The following is a 21137-nucleotide window of genomic DNA, read 5'->3' as shown; positions in this document are numbered from 1 at the left end:
TTTCCCTATAGTCCTTTTTATTTTTCTAAGGTTGATAGTCATGTTCTCTCTTTCATTGCTGATTTTAGTCATTTGAGTCTTTTCTCCTTTTATCTTTTTCAGTCTAGCTAAAAGTTTGTCAATTTTGTTGATCTTTACAAAGAACCAACTTTTGGTTTTATTGATTTTCTCTGTTGTTTTTCTAGTCTCTTTTTCATTTATTTCCTTTCTAATCTTTTTTTCCTCCCTTCCTTTACTTGCTTTGGATCTAGTTTGCTCTTCTTTTTCTAGTTACTTCAGGTGAAAAGTTAGGTTATTGAGTTAAGATTTTTCTTTCTTTTTAAATATAGGCATTTATAGCTTCTCTTTATATTCTTTTGCAACTTCATGTGAATCTAGAATTATTTCAAGTTTTTATTTTAAATAAAAACTTAAGAAAAAGAGTATGTACTTATGCTATGCCAGGGGAGCTTTGTGTAGTGATGGCTCAGTCATTGCACATACCCTCAAGGAGCTTAGTCTAGTGGAGAAAGATAGATACAGAGTGATTTGAAAGACGAGGAGATGGCTGCAGACAGGAAAAAACACTGAAGGATGTCCAGGGAAGCCATGAAGGCACAATTGAGGGCTTACATGAATTGAAGAGTGATGCTTTCATCGTGGGAGTTCCATATTCAGAGAGACCAGTCCCTAAGGAGGTTGTCACTTACTTCTGAGATTTTTAGGGACCACAGCTAAAGCCATTTGGGACAGGGATGGAACCACACTCTGATTAAGGCTAATGTTCCTAGCTGAGGTCTTTTCTCTGCAGCTCAAATGCTCAAAGATATCCCCATCTCCTACCAAGTCACTCAGAATGTTCAATATATGCAGATTGACTGCCTCTGAAGGATAGCAAGAATGGTGTTTGAACAGGAAGGAAAGGCTAGAAAATTTGTTGGAGTTGCTAATATTTTTAAAAATTTCTTTTAAATTTAATTTTGAAATAATTCCAGACTCACCAAAAAGTTGCAAAAGTAGTACAAAGAACTCCAAATACCCTTCACCCAACTTTCCCAACTCTTCCAAACGTTAACAACTTGCACTGAACTGCTAACACTTTTTAATATTTATTAAAAAAATTTTTTTTGGACTAAGTAACACATTCTTTTAGTTTATAAAGCAAAACAATATAAAGAGGTACACAGGTGAAAAATCTTGTTTTTGCCTCCACCCTTCTACCTCATCATTCTCACCCCTCACAAACACTCATAATCGTCTGTATTTTTTTTTTTTTTTGGCTGCACCGTGCAGCTTGTTGGATCTTAGTTCCCCGATCAGGGATTGAACCTGGGCCCTCAGCAGTGAAAGCGTGGAGTTCTAACCACTCGACCACCAGGGAATGCCCATCCATATATTTTTCTTTATGCGAAAATAAACAAAATATTTTTATACCTCCCCTTCTTCTCTTTCCCACCCAAAAAACTGTTCTGGAACTCACATTTATCATTTAACAACAGAGCTTAGAAAGATTTCCAAACCAGAACATAGTAATGCTTTTTTTTTTTTTAATTTAAAAAAGACTTGAGGGACTTCCCTGGTGGTGCAGTGGTTAAGAATCCGCCTGCCAATGCAGGGGACATGGGTTCGAGCCCTGGTCCGGGAAGATCCCACATGCTGCAGAGCGACCAAGCCCATGTGCCACAACTACTGAGCCCACGTGCCACAACTACTGAAGCCCACGCGTCTAGAGTCAGTGCTCTGCAACAAGAGAAGCCACCACAATGAGAAGCCCGCTCACCGCAGCGAAGAGTAGCCCCCACTCGCCACGACTAGAGAAAGCCCGCGCACAGCAACGAAGACCCAACACAGCCAAAAATAAATAAATAAATAAGTATTAAAAAAAAAAAGACTTCGGTATTTATCCCATTAGTATTTACCCCATCTCTGCCCCACCATCCTCCAGCATCACTTTAGACATAGCTCATGCTTCCTCACTCTCTTTCCTGTCTAACCTCTATTGTTTAAATCCCCAATTCCCCAAGCATAGTTCATTCTCTGTGCTGAGAAGCTCAGAGCTTTTACAGACCCCAGCCAGTATGACTGGAGCAAAGCCACCAACCCCCTGTGCCATCAGGACCATAGGGACACATTCAGAAGGGACAGCAACAGGATGATGATTGCCTTAGCATGAGCAACGCCCCAAAGAGATCACTCTGGGCCAAGAATAAAAGATGATCTGGAACAAGGCCTTGTTGCCAAGCAACCCCAGAGGGGATGAAATTAACGCAGTCTGTTTTTCATGTAACTGCATCTCAGATGAAAGCTGAGGCCAGAGTTGATCCCATGCAAAATTAATAATTACCGTGTGATTCTTTCTTTTAAATGGCAGCTGCCAAAAGGCTGAGAACTGAAGAAACCAGTCCTTTTTTAAAAGGGGTGAGGGGGAGGGAAAAAAAACCAGAACAAGTAAATTCAGATGCTGTGTTTTTCCATTTGAGTCTTAGGTAGGAAATCAGGCATTTCTATCTTAGACTGCTGTTGAATCTGCCTGGTGGGAAACCTGCATTAATAGTAGATCCCGAGTTGACAAGATAATATGCACCAGAGAGCTGTGGAAACATTTTTTTTTAGAGGCGAGAGAAAGCTTCAGATCACTTGAGACCCTTTTAATCTCCTTTTCAGAAAATTTAAAATGTACTTTTCCCTATTAGTATGTTCAGAGAGGATAAATTACCATAAAAATAAAATATCCCTACTGCTTCCACCCACTCTCCCTAACTCCACACTAAAGGCTGAAGGAAGAGCACAGCTTGATATGCTTAGTAACCCTTGCTTTTTGAGAGCTTATCAATATTAAAAAGGCATAAATGACACAGAAAAGAAGATTCCACCCCCACTCAACTTCTGCTGCATTAATTTGGGTAAATTAAATGTGTGGTTAGAGCAGAGCAATGGTCTTCTTACCAAAAGAACCTTTTTGATTATTATTTTGTGGTTGTACAATAAAACATAACTCAAAAAAAACATTTTTAGCTAAAGAAACTAATTTTATCAGAGAAGGAAAACTTTCTTCCTGAATGGGAGGTCTGACCCTAACTTCATGCTGGGAAGGTAGGAACCAAATTAGGTGTCTTCCTCACTAAGTGTTTATGCAGTATATTTATTACTAGCGTTGAGGCAGGACACTCTCTTGCTTCCCTTCTGCCACCCACCCCCTCACCTCAAACTGGTCCAGTTTGGGCAAATACCCTCCCAACCAGCTTGCCTCTGTGAAGCAATGAGTGTTTGCTGATAGAGCTGAGCAGAATGTACTAGAACATGGAGAAAACCAGATAGCAAAAAGCGTACACTTGATTTTTGGAACCTCTGTCATTTGCGGTCTTAGCAGGAAACAGATGCTACATTCAAACTGGGTGCTTTGAGGAGCATTTAATAAAGGCATTATTTACAAGGGTTGGTGGGGGAACCATAAAGGATTGGTGTTTTCTTGGGCAGGTAACATTGGATTGGGAGTTGTTATACGTCTAAGGCCTGAAGAAGTGAGAGAATTGGGAGGCAGAGGGGTAGTATGGAAGGGGCCTCCTTGTAAGAATGTGGCCTTCGTGGGGGCATGTATACCCTGGTATCACTTGCCTCCTTGTCTCTGATCTCTGGCTAGGGTTCCCCATTTGGCTGAACCCCACTGGAAGTCAGGGGATAAGGAAGCCTTTGAATGTAGTCAGTGTAGGTAAGCGTCCCAGGCATGGAGCATCAGGGAGAGAGATTGTGACACACAAAAGACAGCCAATGCTAAACCTCCGTTAATCTCTCTGGTTCCCAGTCTATTCAATCATTCATTCAGCCAGCATTACTGATTACCAACTTTGTGCAGGCACTGCGCCAGGAGATACAGCAGCAAACAAGGCAACCCTCCTGGAGCTTACAATCCGTGTGGCTGTGTCAGCTGGGCGAGGCTCAAACTACAGCTCGACTGAAGGTTTAAGATCACACAAGCCCTCCACCTCCTAGCATGGTGATCGCATGACTTCTCTTACTCCTCTTCCCTCTTGGTCAGGAATAGAAATTCTCTTGTTACTATAAGTAGTGTTGGTAATGGGGGTGTGTATGTGTAGGTGTGTGTGCTAAGGCATGGCTTTTGAAAGCTACCTACACAGAGGAGCCCAGAAAAAAGAAAACAGTTGGACATTAGGAAAGGCAGGAACAGTGGTAAAGCCAAGTCAAAGGCCCTTCACTCCAGGGCGTGGCCTTTAAGGACCCAGCTTCTACCTACGCATATGCACTCTGCTTCCTCCACATATACCCAGCTTCCTTAGGTTTTGCCATTTTTCCATGCCAGTCCACTCAAGGCCACTACATTGCCTATTGGGGGTGGCATTTGGGGTAGGCCCCTGGTCCTGGACAATCAGTGGCCATTCCTGGACATAGAACAGCTTGGTGCTATTTCTCTGAGCAGGGGGCTCTGGGTAAGGGAGGCTCCCCCTTTGTAGGAGACATTGGGTGTGGCAGAGCCCACAGCTGACATGCTCAGGGCCCCTTAATACCACACGATAAGCTCCTGGAGGTCAGAGGTCAGGGACCTGGTCTTACATTGGTTTTTCCAGTAGCAAAGACATTGTTCCTTTTAAGTCAGCCACTTAGTCAATATTTACTGAATCAGATTGGGCAAATAACCCTTAAGTTACAATTGGATACCTCAACCACATCCGTTCCTGGGGATCTTTTAACACACAAAGACATTTGACATTTGTTGAGAAGGACTTTGCTGATCCACAGGCAGAGAAGCTGACCTGTGTTAGGCTGATGAAGAGACATGCTGGCAAAGCATGCATCCTGTTGGGAACAATGGCTCCCTTTTTCCTGAAATGCCTCCCAGCTGTGCGTGGCCAAGCTAGGGCTAGGCTCAGATCCTTGCAGTAAGGAGTGTCTCACAGTAGCAGGAGAGCAAGTGAGGCACTTGCCTTCCTGCTGTGGTAACCCTCTTATTTCGTTTCAGTGATACAAGTTATTGACATTGTGCAGAGAGACTGACACCATCGATTCTTCCCAGAGCGAAGCTGGCCTTTCTGATGATAAGCATAGGACTCAAAGCTGTGTATCATGGAGATGTTTTCTTCCTGGGTGGATTCGAGGGGTAGAATTCCTTTGGCTGAAAAATGGGGGCATGAACCATAGTAAAAGCTGCTAGCAGAAACGTCTTTGGGCTCTTCTTACATTTCTGGCCTAGAACCTCTGAGGCAGAAAACTACTGTTTTCCTTGCAGGAACAGCTGGACCATTCTGCAGGACACAGCTTTCCAGACCAAACTCTCAAGTCCTTGGGAGACCTGCTCCTCCGGAGACTAAGCTAGACAACAACTTGAGGGTTATCCATGAACAGCAGGATTTGACCCTTGGGGCAGAGGAAGGTTTTCATTAACTTCATCTGAGAAGTTTCCAAGGCCTTTCCAGCTGTTTTGGAATGTTGTGTTCCAGGCTTCAGAGGTTAAAACTTCCCTTTTCTGGCATCCAAAAGTGACTTTTGGAAGCAAAATAAGAATAGCTTTTAGACCCCAATATCACAGCACATCAGCCAAGCCTGGATCTTGCCACTAAAGGGGGAGAAACTGTCTCTGGGATCTCCTTAGGGACAGAATGGCATGTTTGACCTTAGACATGAGGACTTGGCAGTATTGGAGCAGACTCTGCTAAGGTCTGGGTCTTCTCCCAATATCTACGACTCTGAGGGGCAGCTGGCAAAATTAATGGCCAGCCAGGCAGTGTTGAATTCCAAGAGAGGAGAAATGTTGGCCCTTCAGTACCCTGAGGCCTGGTTTTCCTGACGTCTTGAAGCAGAGGGTACCTGTTGGGACTAGTGGATCCAAAAGAGTCAAGGAAAATGGTATGGGATTTTTTTTTCTACCTAAAAGGATGTGCTGCATCTTTTCATGAGTGGACATCTGATTCTTTCATTCAGGGGGTGTTGATTGAGCCCGTTTTGCCCATCAGGTACCGTCAGTGCTGGTGGTTGAAGGATAGAGCAGTAAACAGTCACACGTTTCAAGGGCAAGGACCATGTTTCATCCTCCTTGGTCTTGCTTATAACAGACATTCACATAGTATTTCACTGAAATGGTTCCCCCAAAGTCACAGCTTCTCCCATTCTCCAGTGTCCATTTTCTTTCCCTTTCCCCACTTTAACTGATCTCCTATCTCACCAAGTCAAGAAAATACATTCATAGTCTTCCCTATGCAAGTTGCTGACTTGCACAATACTTCAGTTTACAAACCAAACCAGAAGAGAATAAGAGGGAAAGGAAAGTAAAATTGGTTTCCCTTGAGCCCTGCCTGGTTTTCATCTGGCACAACCTGATTCTAAGAGGTTGCTGGTCACACTGGCAAAAAGCCTGTTTCACCCTAACTCTCCACAACTGCCTATTCTCTCATTAAAAATAAGTTTTTTTTTTAAATGAATGTTTTCTGATTATGAAAGTAATAAATACCATTTGGAAAAGAGAATAAACTCTTCTCCACACCCAATACATTTAAAAAATGATTTTCCAGGGTGAATTTCTGAAGCCATGCTTGGCTCTTCCCTCCCAGGATTTTCTGGAAGAGGCAGATGAGGAAATCCCTCCATCTCTGACCCTTTAATCCATCATGGTACCTGTTGCCCATTGAGAGTGCTTTAGCCCCAGTGCCTGTGATTTTATGCGGATGATCATAGCTGCCCAGATGTTCATTTTACCCAGATTTTTACTAGTAAAAGTGTGGGAAGACAGGCAGGAAATGGAAAGAGGGGCCCAGAGGTGAGATTTTATGTTTATAGTGGAATTAGCACCAGACTGGGGCTGAGCCCTCAGTTTTCGGTAACTAGCTATTTCCTTAAGAGAGTTTCTCAGCCTCTCTGAGTGTTTATCATTTGTGAAATAATAGTTGATTTGGTTATCTCTAAGGTTCTATAAATTGCCCTGACCCATAGTTTAAGAATAAATGTTTATTTGGTTAATCTACTTTCTCTTTCCACCATGGTTCTTACTCTTTTCATTTCAAAGACCTACCAATTTTACTGTTTCTTGTTACCCAGCCCCACCACTCTTCCATGTAGTAAGGAGTGAAATGTTCTCCTTTCCAACTCTTCATATCAGTGAGCAAACTCACCTCACTTCTTAGTCATTTCCATGCTCTTTCTCTATGCTCTTTCTGTTGTGTTCCCAGCCTTTTATCCCAAATGAGACCTCACAAAAGCAGGTTTGCCCCTCTGATCAAGGGCTTTAATTGACACATTCAATTAATTAACAAGTCTTTAATGTGCACCTACAATAAACAAAGCAGAGTTCAGCGCTCTTAAAAACATAAAATACGTTTAAGATGTGTTCTCAGCCTCCTAGGAGACAAGACCTCTAAGGCTGCAAACCCCCTTGCTACCTTCTGGTCCTCCACTGACTTCCATGCGGCCAACGCTGATAACCATCTGTCATGCTGAAACCTTCTCTTCCCTGGGCTGCTGCATCTCCACACCCTGTTTTCCACCTTCTGTTACTGAACTCAGGTTCGGCTGCTGGCTGCTCAAAAGCCAATACTCAAGAGACGAGTGTTGGTTGGAAAAGGAAAGATGGTTTAATTCAGGAGGCTGGCAACCTACGGAGAAGGCAGACTCATGACCCAGAACCAACTCTCAAGATTCTGCTTGGCCACGAAAGTTTTTAAAGGGAAAAAAGGAAAGCTAGTCTCACTTAATCATTTCAGGAGGGGGTCACTGTCTTCGTCATCTTTCACCGGGTGCAGACTTGCTGACTCCTTGTGATCTTTCTTTAGATGCTATCTTGTTCACACACTTTGCTCGCAGGATTACCAAAGGGGAAGCTGGGGAAAAGATCTAGTCATCCATTAATTACTTATTCTTCATTTCTACTTCTTTAATTTAAGAAAAGAATCTACATGTTAAGCAAGGCAGTGTGTGATCAGGGACTTGCAAAAGCTATCCGATTAGTGAAGCATGGGGCACAAGCCACAGGGGTTAGGTTAAATATTACCTAGTAATCTCACATCTGTAATTAAGTTTTTAAAGTTTGAGGGAAACAGAAATGGATTAAAAAAGGGGCAAAAGAGCTGATTACACTTCCTCTCTCACTTCTTCCTGGCTTCCTGATCCTCCCTCAGGCCCATTCACTAAATTTGGTTCTCGGCCCTCTTCTCTTCTCAGTCTCTTTTCATTCCCTGGACCATTTCAACCATTCCCACGACTTCAGATACCATCTATAGGCTGATAATTCCCTGAAATATATATCTTCATTCAGATATATTAATATGCCTGGAGCAACACCTGTGATCAAACACATTAACATATTTGTAGTGAAATATGGGATAAATGAAAACTATAACTACCCCCCCATAAATTCCAATCAGGTTTTACTGCCAAAATAACCAAGTTAGTTATAGTGCCACTATGAAAAAAATTTTCATTTTCCAGATATTTATGGACTTCAGAATTGCAGAGAAGATTATGGACCTGTATGAAGAGGGGTGGCCTTTGTTAGTCCAGAGGGGGAAAAAGGATAACAAAAACTGCTCTGCATTTCCCTTTCCACAGAACAATGAGTATCCACAAGACTTGAGGTCTCTCCTGCTGGAATGAGAGTGACCAGAAACTTGTAAACAGTTTTTCTTGTTAAAAGTAATAATAAGATAATAAAGTCCTATCACATCTGGCTCCTGACTACAATAGTGGCATTATTAGATTCAAGTCCCTTACTCTACCTAGAATTTCTCACTTAGCTGAAATGCTTGGGGTTTCTGTAACACATAGTCTCTGTACTTCCTGAATATACACAAAAACACTCCTGTGTATGGCTTTAATTCTTGGGCATTTAACTAGATACATAACAATTAACAAAGTAAATTACCCAGCTCCTTTCAATGACAACTGTTTTCATACCCTAGCTTAACACTTCTCTGTGAGTTGGCCCTACAGCCAGATTAGTAACAGACCTAGAGAATGTTCAAGAGGCTAGGGGTGGGGGGACAGGGCAGCATGGAGAGGCTGGATAAAATGTTATTTTAGTATTTTCAGTGAGACAGAGAAAAAATTCATGCAAATATCTCTACTCCCACCCCACCCCCCTTTTTGTTTTATAAAGTCTTTCTTTGTCCAAATTTCAAATTTTGGATTAGACCCTTGTTGACTGTGTCTGCTTAAGTCCTAGATAAAGGCTTATTTGTTTGACCTGTCGTATCCGTAATTGGTCTAACTGCTCGTTTTGATTTTCCCATTGTGTAGACTGTGCTAGGAAGCTTGGCAGGAAGCACACTATAGAAATGTGGAACTGAACAGCTTAATGTGTGTAATTTGGGAAGTTCAGCAGATGCCAGGGCTTAGCAGGCTCCCGGCTTGTTCAAGACCGTTCCTGTGGATTTTCATTCTCGTGGGCACCACGTTCCTTAAGTCTGAGGGCTTGGGTCCCACCCAAACTCAGTCCACATAGCCGTCTCCCAGCTGTCCCACTTTTAAAAGCCAGGATGGTAGCTGACACTTGGAGGCTCTCCTGTCATCTCTTCCTAAGGAAGTGGAAGGGTAATGAGGTAATTGGGTTCCAGAGATGGTTCTGGTAAAGGCTGACATATAATGCTTTCTCTAGACATGAGTGTGGACTCCCAGTTGGTTTCTAGGAGATCTGAGGGATTGCCCATGCAACATCCATCACTCCTACAGTGCATGACATGTTGAGCCACCTAGATCCCCCCTCCAAGACTGAAGCACTCATTTCCCCATCTCCTGGGAGGGTTGACAGCAGCAGTCATCAGCTGAGTCCCTCTCTGAGATTTTTCCTCGGCCGAAAAGAGCCACCTTGCCCCAGGTAATGCTCCCTTCCCAGGGGCAGCCCACATCTAATGTCTGACTGATACAGGAGTAAAAAGACCTAGCTCTCTCACCTCAATTTGGGACAACTCTGAGCCAGCCCAGCACCAGAGCTCCCTGAAAGATCAGCTAAGGTTTTTATTGTGATGTCATTGCAGCTCAACTTCTCCCTTTGTCCATTCCTGCTTACTTCACTTCCTTCAGGTGTTGATGCTGAGAGTACGCCCCAATAAACTTCCTACATGCAGGGCCAGGGAAACCCTACCTGTAACACCCCCTTTGTCCTGGTTGGTAGCACTGTGTTTTGGGGTCCATACCTTCTTCATGGGAAGATTCAGGAGTAAACCTTAATTAGTCTAAACTAGTCAAGGTGGTTCCATTCACTTAGCCAGTGATTGGCTTAGGAAGGGTCATGTGACTCCATCCCAGCAAATGAGTTGCAAAGGGAAATCTCATAGGAAAGTTTTCCTGAATCATAAAAAGAGACAAGGGGAAGAAGAGACCCTTTTCTATCTGAATGAGATGCTTGTAGAAAGGAACAGAGCTGGGAAGAAGGTGGAGCCAAGAGAACAGCAGAGACATCAAACTGAAGCAGAGGTTACCCTGCTTATGATCTTTTTGTCATCTGCGATAAATCCCCTTTGACAGCACAGGAGGGATTTGTCACACAAGGACTTGATGATGGAGTTGGCTCTACAATCTGTGAGTTTTGTTCCAGTTCCAACTGCCCATTCCATTTTCCCACCCTTTGGGGGCCTCTGCTTTTTGAAATGTTTGTTTGTGAGGATTCTTTCTCTTGGAAGTTTCTTGATGACCCAAACTCTCTTTTTTCTGACTTCTGATGATCATTAATTTGACTTTTGTTGATCAATTAAACTCTGTTTCCTTCTTCTATGGCATTATGGGCATGGAGTTTATAGAGTTAATGTTATGCAATAATGTGTATGTGCAGCTGGGGGTGGAGGGAGGCTGACTTCTAAAGGAGGCTGATTCTAGAAAACCATGTTCTGGGATGGCTTTAGATGAGAAAAGAAGGAAATGGTGACGGAAAGGTTTTCAAATTGTAGAGGAATAAGGGCTTGAACCTAATGTTTGGCCCAGAATAGGGTATTCATTTTCAGAAAAGTGCATCCTGTCCTATCTGTAGTTTATTTTGACACGTCAGTTCATAGCTGTCCCAGAGTTTGGTGCTGGAGAAATTGCCCAGCACAGTAGTGGGACTGATGGTGGGGAGCCCTCTTCTTTCTCCCACTTGCCTGTACTCCCCTCTGCCTAAACACTGCTGCTTCCCTTTTTGTTTTTTTTTGCTAGTTGAGGTCTAATTTATAACCAGTAAAATTCACAAATGCAAAGTGTTCAGTGTGGTGAGTTTTGACAGTGGTATGCTCCCATGAAATCATCATTCCAGTCAACAGGTGGAACATTTCTCTCATCTCAGAAAGTTCCTTCAAGCCTCTTTCCAGTTAATTCTCTCCTTATCCCCAAGGCAACTAGTGTTCTGATTTCTACCACCATAGATTAGTTTTCATGTCTTCTTGAACGTCATGTATATTCTTTGGTGTATGAATTCTTTCATTCAACATGAAAGATGTGGTTTTCAGATTCACCCACATTGTTACATGTAGCCTACCTCCCTTTTAAGACTATCCATGGGGTCCATTGCTCTCAGATTTCTCTGTCATGTTTAAGGAGGAGGCCCTGCCCCTCCTGGTGGTGGTTTTACTGTGAGACAATTTGCCACGTGAGCTTCCTAAGTCACTGATTCCTAAAGACAAATCAGGTGGCTCCTTTCAGGGACAGCCAATTGATCTTTCCATTCTACATGGTGATAATGATTGATGATGTCTGAACTTTCTGGAGTGAAGACAGACAGTAATTTCTCCTATGGGCTCCCAGGACAAAGATTGATAATCCCCAGGATTCTATGCCAAGATACTACCTGAACTTCGTCCTGGTGAGGACTTGGTCTCACTGCCAAGGCCAAGGGAGAAACAAACATTTATTAAGCACCAAGTGTCTGCAGGCACTTGGTCACAAGTGATTTAATTTCCCTTCTTGGAAACTCTTTGAGATAGGTGTTACTATACCCATGAGGACACACAGGGCTTGATCTGAAAGTAGGATTTGAACCTGGGTTTGTAGGCTTCCATACCATAATTTTTTACCAGCAGCAGCCAAAACTTAAGCTCCTATGTCCATTTAAGGTGGCACATGTATATCTCCAGGTGACAGGTACACCCATGACTGAATTGCTGCAGGGCTGGAGAGGACTCAGGGCTAGATGTACTTCCTTTCTCAATAACGCCCACTAGAGTTGGCAGGTGAGTTTTCATTTTCGGAAATGTTCTCTGTTCTTCTTAGCCAGGCAACTCTGACTTTTGGTAAAGGCCAGCAGATCTTTGTTATGCCCCTTGGAAATCACTGTTGTGTGACAATTGTGTTTACAACTGAGATAGTTTCCAGACCCGGGGAAGCTTTACAAAGGATGATGCCAGCAAAGAGGCATTGCGTTCTCTAATAGGCTTATGCCCTGATAATCGTATTAATGGCACTGTCTCATGCTTGATGCTGCAATTATGGGCCTCTCCTCTTGAATGTAATTTTGGAGTTTGATAATAATTGAGAATATGATTTTGCATTTCTCTTTAACAAGAGTTCCATTCCCTAAACAACATGATGCCCTTAGTAGAGATGACACTTTGTGCCCCTTCAAATTGCTGACCTTATACATCACCACAATGTCATGAACAAGCTAGACTTTACTCACCTGGGAATTCTAAGTTTTTCCTGCATCAGGACTCTGTGGGCTATGGAACAAATCCCCTGGGAATCATGACATTGGTGTCTAGCATCTGCATCTGATAATGAGGTTTTATGTTTTTCTGCTGTTGCAAAGTCAAAGTCACCTTGGGAGAAAGGGTCTGCTTTAGGAGTCAGGTGATTTTTAACATGTGACTTAATTGTCAACATTTAAGATATTATCTCTAGTATCAGGTGTTTGGCCTCCAGAAAACTACTTTTGGGGCCTTCTTTTTCTCAGTTGTAAGTTCCACGGGATTTGGACTAGAATTCTAAGAATTTCACCCTTTCCATCAGAAATTAATATTTTAGCTGTTGACAGAAGGTGGCTATTGTTTTCATGGCCCCAACTGGAACTGATTAACAGACTAGCCAATCACTGCTGTCCTTTTGAAGAAACCTTCGCCCACAGCATATATAAGATTTGGGGATTTTTGCTTCTGATGCTACCCATGTGCGCTTGGCTCTGTGGCATGCTGGGATCTTTTCCAGGCCTGTGGTAAAGGGAGGAGGGAGGTCCAGGGCAGAGGCACCAACCAGGCCATGGGGGCTAGCCACTGAGGAGCAAGGCCCTCATTCTGAACAGTGTCCAGAGGGCTGCAGGAGTTGGCTTCAATATAACAAAGGAGGTGGAAGCCAGCTCTGGCGTTGCAGGTCTTGGGCTCTCGGGGGGCAGCTCTCTGGGGCCTGTATCTGAATGGCAGGTTGCTGGGTGCTTCTGGACAATGAGGTGAAGGCAGTAAAAAGCAAAGGAGGCGGGCTTCCCTGGTGGCGCAGTGGTTGAGAATCTGCCTGCCAATGCAGGGGACACGGGTTCGAGCCCTGGTCTGGGAAGATCCCACATGCCGCAGAGCAACTGGGCCCGTGAGCCACAACTACTGAGCCTGAGCGTCTGGAGCCTGTGCTCCGCAACAAGAGAGGCCGTGATAGTGAGAGGCCCGCGCACCGCGATGAAGAGTGGCCCCCACTCGCCGCAACTGGAGAAAGCCCTCACACAGAAACGAAGACCCAACACAGCCAAAAATAAAAATAATAAATAAATAATAAATTAAAAAATTAAAAAAAAAAAAAGCAAAGGAGGCAGGTGTGGGAACTGGCTCAGGGCTTTTGTTCTATGGACATGCAGGTGCCCTAGGCTGACCAGGTGCCATGAGGCAGATGGCAGAAGGAGGGGTATCCAGGACTCCTTGCTCAAAAGCCTGCAGTCTGGCTGGGCAAAAATACCAGGTGTGTGCTGGCACCAAAGAGGGCACAGGAAACTTGCTGAAGATCAACCTCTGTTTCACCAGGAAATGGGTGACATGAGAGACCCAAACATGAAAGGCCCAGGGCAAAGCACATGGGATCCATTGTGTAGCCCAGGCTGCCCAACCAGCTAGGGGGAGCACAGGTCTGTGATTGAGAGCGGGGCAGGGCTATAGGAGTGACAACAGAAGCAGGGGCACCAAGACAAAACGCTTGACCTGGAAACTTTTCGTAGACCCATGTCAGACTGACAACTTTGCAGCCACAAAGGAATGGGCATATTTGCAAATATTCTCCTCAGGATAAGTGAGCAGTCTGGGCCCCTTCCACCCCACCTTCTCCAGGAAGCCTCCCAGACTTTCCCAACTCTGGCTAATTGTTCCCTTGTCTGAGCTCAGAGCTCTTATTGTCTGCACCTTACAATTTAGCACTTAATCAGACACAGCTGTGCATTCCTCTCTAATTGTTTTGTGTGTGTTTGTCCTGTCTCCAGAGCAAGATTACAGCTTCCTAAGGAGCAGGGACTCACAATCTTTAGGGAAGGGCTCCTGGGAGAGATGTGGGTGTATGTGAGGGGCTTCTGAACAAGGGAAATCACTCACATTCCTACAGTGCTTTACAGATTAGAAAGTGTTTTTACTTAAGTTATCTCCTCTATTCCTTACAATTGCCCTGAGAGGGGTGTGTATTTTAGCAGCCTCATTTTACAGACAATGAAGCTGAGACAGAAGGGGTCAACAACCCACCTGAAGAAGACAGAAGGTGTGTAGCAGAGGTGAGATAAGCCTGAGATTCCTGATTGACAGCCAATCAGCCAGTGCCCCGTAGGGGTTCATTTGGTGGACAAAAAAGCCCCCAGTGGAAAAGAGGGGGAGGAGGAAGGGAGGCCTTCACATGCCTTTCTCCCTGATGGGAATCTTGGGGAGGAGAAGTTAGTCAGGGGGATGTGGCCCTGGCTCGCAGAGCTCCTGGGTCAGGCTTCATAGAGACAACTGGGGCAAAACCGACTGGGCCACTCGTTCCTGCTTTCAGTGTCATTCCTTCACTCATCCTCTATCCTGCCATCAGCCCACAGTGCCCTCCCCTTCCTGGGAGTTCCTGTCTTCTGAACTCCTGGTCACTCCCTCTTCCTCACTCTCTTAAGACTTTAGCTCCTGGCGCCATGGCCTTCACACCATGACCCTGACCCCAATTCCTGCCCACATGCTCCTGGATGGCTTCACTATCCACACAGATGACCCACCCAATACCCTGCCTCTCAATCTCTTGACCTTATATTCTCCAGTGACTTTCTCCTCTACTCTCCCCCATCACATCCTGGCTTTGTCATTGTCCTAAATTTCTCCACCTCCTGAACCACAAACTTAAGCATCCAAAATCTCTGACTCAACCCCCTCTCCTTCCAGCATGACTGAGCTTTGACCCCTTTGACCCTTCCAGCCCATTGACTTCTGTCCTTTCTCTCTGATCACGCATCATGTCAACCCCACTTTTGTCGAGGTTCTCAATTCCTTGGCAAAAGGAATTTGCTCCTCTGCCCTAGCAATTCCTTCATCAGAGCAGACAGCTGAGCTCTGCTGGAGGAAATCACAGAGGAGGACCAAAGGGCACCTTACAAGTTCAAGCCACCAACCTTAGGAGGGTTGCCATGATGCCTTGCCATCCTGCCGTATCTCTGGCCATCTCAACCCTCTCACCTTCTGCAATGACTGTGTCAAGTGTTCTCCATTCTCTTCAAATCCCTCATCTCTCTTGCCCTACTGCCAGTCTCCTCCCCTGGTTCAGTTGACCTCCAACCGTGCCCTGGCTGTTATAATAGAGGAGGTGGCCTCCTGCATGAGGTCAGCCATTCCACCCAGATTCTGGTTCCATCCTCTCTCATGGTCACAGGAACCACCTTTATTGTCCATTATCCTTCCCCTGCTGTACCTTTCTCTTCCACTTCTCTATAAGGTCTTCCCCATCGGCATTTAAACACATTCAATTTATTCCACCCTAAAATAAATAAATATAAACTAAGATAAACCCACTGCTGACATAACATTCTTTTCCACCTATTTCTATCTCTGACCCTTCACAGTCAACCCTTTCAAGATTTGCCTGTAGTCAGTACCTTTCTTCATTTCTCCACTTCTCACGCACTTTTCAATCCACTCCAGTTTATCTCTCATCCCTTCACTCCACCAGTCACTGCTCTATAAAAGTCCCAATGACACCAAGGTCACCCAGTCTGGTGGGTGTATTCAGGCCTCATTTCCCTTGGGTCTCTCAGCCATTTTGAGTGTTGTTGGCTACTGCCTCTTTACGACACATCCTTTCCCTGGCTCCATGACCCCACTTCCCAAACCCCTAGTTTTTGTTTTTTTCCTGCCTCTCTGGCTGCTCCTCCACCTCTGCCAGAGAGTTTGCCTCTGGCCAGCCTTTAGATAAGGGTTCATCAGGCTCAGTCCTAGGCCCTCTTCTGATAGAACTCTATACTCTCCTAGGACACCATCTCACTCTTGGGACTTTATTGCTGCCTCTACACCAGCTACTTCATCCCCAGCCTCTCCACAGAGAACCAGACCCTACAGCCAAGCATCTACTCAACATCTCCACTTGGACATCTTACAGGCACCTCAAACCCACCTTGACCAAATGTGAACCTTGGCAAGGTTTTCTCAATCCTCTTTCCCTGAGGGTCCCCCAACTCAGAAAACGGCACCACCATCCATCTGGTTGAAGAAGCAGAGACCTGGGGCTTCTCCTTGATTCCTCCCTAGCTAAGCAATCACCAGGTCTTGTTGGTATCTATTTCTCTCCATTTGCTCAGCTGCTTAGACAAACAGCCCTTTCCCTTATATTACAGCAGCAGCTTCCTAACTGTCCCTCCACCCCCTCCTCCCCCTTCCCTATTCATTCTTCACACTGCAATCAGGGTGATCTTACTGAAAATGGTATAGTACACCCTGGATGATCTAGTCTCTGCCTACCTTTCCAACCTCCTCCTCAACCACACCCCCCTTCGTAGTATGAACCTGCCAGGAACTCTTTTCCACTCACCTCTCCTCTTTGCCTGAGTAAATCCTGCTCACCCTTCAGAGCTCAATGTCACCTCCCGTTGGACTCCCCAGACAAATGGTCCCTCTACCTTGCACTCCCTTTGGCCAATATCACAACTGTAATCATACAATTGATAAGTGCATTTAATTGCTAAGCTCCTTTCTCTCCAGCTAGACTGTGAGCTCCAAGAGGGAAGAGTGTGTCCGCTACGTTCACCACTTCAGTGCCTAGCCCTGTGCCATGCACCTAGTAGGTGGTCGATACATATTTGTTAAATAAATGAACAATACATCTTTACCTACTCATGAGGGACAAAGAGCAGAGACTGCAGCCAAATGTACATTTAGCATGGAGTAATTTAGCGGAATAGTGGAATTCAGCATTGAGTAATTCCCCCAAAGACACAGTGTAACAGTTACAGCTACACTCCCAGCTGCATTAATTAACGGCACTATGAAGAGAATGCCCTTATTTTTTAATTTCAGGGCCTGGGCAGCTTTTGGCAGCTGCAGAGAATACAGCTTAATTTCCTTGTTGGTTGCCAGCTGACATTGTAGCAGTTCCTTTACTAAAACCCCTTGGCTGGCAGTCCCTGAAAGTATGTCTGTGTCTAGTGGGAGTGCATTTAAAGGGAAGGCATACGTGTAGAAACAATATACTGATTTGATGGCAGAAAAAAATCTTCAGATGTCAGTCTTGTCCCATCACAGCGTTTAAAGATTAGAAGAACTGCCAGAGATATTTTTATTTAAACTAAGGAACACGGACTCAGGATTAATTATTTTGACACAGAATGAAAGACTCAGGCTTCATTTGTTTATTAATTTATACACTCTGAAGAGTTCTTAAAAGAATTTCTAATATCTTTATTTCTTTAAAAATGTTTCATTAGTTTTCTAAATTATGAGAGTTAATATAACTGGAAAAAAACAAAACTCAAAGTCAATAAGGGTATAAAACTCATCTCCCTTCCTTCTGAAACCCCAATCCCACATCTGGGGTAATGGTGGTTAACAGCCTGTCTGTATCCTTCCAGATGTTTTTCTATGAGTACACAAAAATCTGACTGGACTTTACATCCCAGTCTTAGGAGAATCATGTGATCAAAATAAAAGCAAAAAGGACTGAAGGCTGCAAATCGAAACTTTCCCAGATCTGACTCCGAATTCCTGTTTCTAGAGGACCGCACCCACGTGGCTCAGTGCGTCCAGCAGTGCATCCACACCTGCTTTTCTTTTTCGCTCTGAGTTTGGATTAAGAGTAAGGGCCCATAGTTGAGTAGGCTGAGCTCAAAGGTGCCTGAAATTACTACTTTAGCAATTCCTTCTCTTTCAACTAATTCCGCCTCAGAAAGCCTTCTGAAAAATGCAAATAATTCAGGGTGTGGTGTTCTTAATTCCTTAGTCTGATTATCTACAGGGGATTGCTTTCTTCTTGGAGAGATAAATACCAAGAGACGAGGAGCTTTCAAGTGCGCCTCTGGCCAGGCTTACCTCCCGGCGGAGCGCAAGGGAAACGAGCTGACTGCACTGCACTGGGCCTTTCAAGCCAGGGCAACCTCTCCATCCGGTTGCGCGGGGCTTACCTGGGGCCCTCAAAGTTGTGTCAACAGCAACTCGGACTCACCTAAGAATGCAGTGCTCTGGCGAGCCGGCGGGGGCGCTGGGATAGCAGGGTGCGTCGTGGTCCCCGGAATTCCAGCGGGTGGGTGTGGTTAGCGCCAAGTCCCCGTCCAGCGGGGGGAATGTATGTCACAGTTCAGCCATTAAGGCTGCACCTAGGTATCCGCCCTGTCCCTTGGGCCGCGGCGCGGGTTCGAGGCCCAGCGTCTGGGCACCTTGCGTTTCTGACTTCCCGAGACTCGCCTGGAACCTCGAGGAAACCCTCTGCAGGACACCACAAAGAGAACTAAAACTCCTCTCTCGCCATGTTCTGGGCGGCTTCATAAAACCGAAGATGGCGTGGCAGTGTCAAATAGGTGTCATTTGGGCACCTAAGAGGTGGCGGCAGCTACTGGATGGGCAGAGAGCAATGGTCAAGTCCCATTTTGGTTCCCCCTAGCTACCCCCATCTTCCATGGTGGAACCCTGGGTTTTGCGGGGGCACATCTGCCCAAGCACTTGGCGGCCGGGGTTCGGTCTAGGACCCGTACAAACTGACTCCGGCCAGAAGACGCCACTGGAGTCCTCACCAGGCCATGTGCTTAGTTTCCCAACGTCAGATGTACTGCAAGAGGGGCGACAATAAGAGGGATTCAGGTTAGACTGGAGTTGGAAAATAGTTCTTTTGAACTTCGAGCCGCCCTTTTTCCCCGAGGGTCTAGTTCTTGGGGTCCCCTTCCCCCAGTTTAAGCCTTTGCTTTCCAGGTGAGGGCCCGGAGGGTCCCCGGATGCCAGGAGGAACACCAGCCTGGGCGGGTCCCGCGCGCCCACCGCCCGACCAACTGGAGCTGTGCCTTCACCAAACTTGGGGCGCGGGGCGGCGGGCCGGGCGGGGCGGTGACGTGAGGGGCGGTGCCGGGCCTGATTGGCCCGTGGGGCGGGGGCGGGACCAGGACCGGGCCGGGGAGCCCCGAGGCGGCGACGGCGGCGCCGGGAGCTGGAGCCGAAGCTGGGAGTGAGGCGCAGCGGCCGCGGCGGCAACAAGTGCCGGAGCTGAGCCGAGCCGGGGCCAAGGCGAGGCGGAGCCGTCCCGCCGCGGACACCACCCGGCCGCCCATCGCGGGCGCAACGCATGGAGCGAGAGCGGCGGCGGTCGCCGGGCTGAGCCGCGCGGAGCGGCCGGGACGTGGATGCAGCCGCGATCTCCCGCCCCCGCCCCGCTGAGCAGGAGCTGCTCCCGGACAAGGTAGGGCCGGGCGGGTGTGCACTCCCGCCGCCTCCCTCCTCCCCAGGCCAGCTCTGCGCCCTCCTAGCTCTCTGGTCCCTGGCTCCCCCTCCTCTGGCCCATCCTCTCTCCCTCCACAGCCCAGTTTCTCGCCGGTTCCGGCTTCGTACTGGCGCCCCAGAGCAGGAAACAGTCTCTAGGTGGCTCCTGCGGCGTTTAGGCGTCCCGGTCCTCCCCCTCGGCCCCCCGCCACCTTCCTTACCCTAGAGGAAGAGGATAACGCAACCCGCGGCAGCCTGTCTTTTGAGCTTCCTGCCCCACTCCACCCCCAACCCCGGGACCCGGGAACATCTCCGCCTCTCCGCTGCACCCCAACTTCCGGGGGAGCGCGCGACGGGGTGATGCAGGCGTTGGGAAGGGGCGTCTGAGGCCTGGCGTCCTCATCTGGGTTGCACAGGCGTTTTGGGGAGGGGGCCCTGCTGGATTTCGCGCTACACCCCCGCACCCCACCCTCGCACTGCGCTGCCTCCCGTGCCGCATGGGGAGATCAGGTGTTCTGTGAGCTACAGGGCCGCCAGCAGTCGCTCCCCAGCCCCATCCGCCTGCCACTGCCACCTCAGGGTCCCTAAAGGCTGGTTTCTGTGAAACTTAGGAAGAACCTTTTGCTTTGACCTCTACAAAAATATTCCACACCGCCCGCGTTGAATGATTAACCCGGCTACTTGACCGAAACCTGGGGAGGGGGAGGGGTGGGTGCTGCGGGAGCGTGTCTAGCCGGCCTCTGCGAAACACCTGGAGTGGAGCGTGGACGTGGGGCTGCTCGGGGCGGACTACTCGAGGGCTGCGGGCGCGGGTCCTGACGGCTGCCCCGGGACGGCAGGCGGACCCTTCTGGAGGCAATAAAACTGAGTCACCTTAATTTCTAGGCCACGGTGCTTTCCACTTAGGGCTGGGGAGCCCCAGAACCCACTGGCTCCCCATCAAGTGGGGAGGAGCAGCCGAGATACTCCCCACAAGTGTCACAGCGTGAAAGCTCATCTCTGAAAATAATATATACGTTTTAAACCTGGGTTGTCGAGGAGGCTCCCTCTCCTTCTTAAAAGGTAGGGGTGGTATGTTTGTCTTTGCTCCCCTGCCCCCCATGGTCTCCTGAATTTCCCCAACTTCGTAGAACGGTAGTTTGGAACCATTATACCATATTCTCTTGCCGCTCCCTTGTTGGAGCCTTGCTGTAGATTTCAGATTGCAAAGCCAGTTGGTGAATATGAGCTTCTACTTGTCATAACAGATCCTTCCAGTGTAATTTTGCTCCCGGGAGGTAATAGGATGGTTAAAGAGGTGGCCGACAGGGCCAAGAATGGGACTAGGAAGGCGGGGACCCAGCCCAGTCCTAGGGCTCTCAACCCGAGCCATTGCGTGGTCTCCCCCAT

At 46.8% G+C, this 21137-nt stretch overlaps 1 protein-coding gene and 1 long non-coding RNA gene across 3 annotated transcripts in view; one reads left to right on the top strand and one right to left on the bottom strand.

Moving 5' to 3' along the window:
- Positions 1-21137, bottom strand: part of LOC309612544 — a 513150-nt gene that overhangs the window by 156976 nt on the left and 335037 nt on the right. The gene's annotated exons all lie outside the window — the stretch shown is intronic.
- Positions 19424-21137, top strand: part of B3GNT2 (UDP-GlcNAc:betaGal beta-1,3-N-acetylglucosaminyltransferase 2) — a 31413-nt gene continuing 29699 nt past the window's right edge. For both annotated transcript variants that reach the window (XM_082358280.1, XM_082358281.1), the window contains exon 1: positions 19424-19728. The gene's annotated coding sequence lies outside the window, so the exon portion shown is untranslated. The remainder of the gene's footprint in view (positions 19729-21137) is intronic.

Source organism: Balaenoptera borealis, assembly GCF_965194805.1.
Source record: "Balaenoptera borealis genome assembly, chromosome: 15".
NCBI lineage: Eukaryota > Metazoa > Chordata > Mammalia > Artiodactyla > Balaenopteridae > Balaenoptera > Balaenoptera borealis.
Note: the sequence above shows the minus strand (reverse complement) of the source record. Positions and strands in the feature narration are given on the sequence as shown.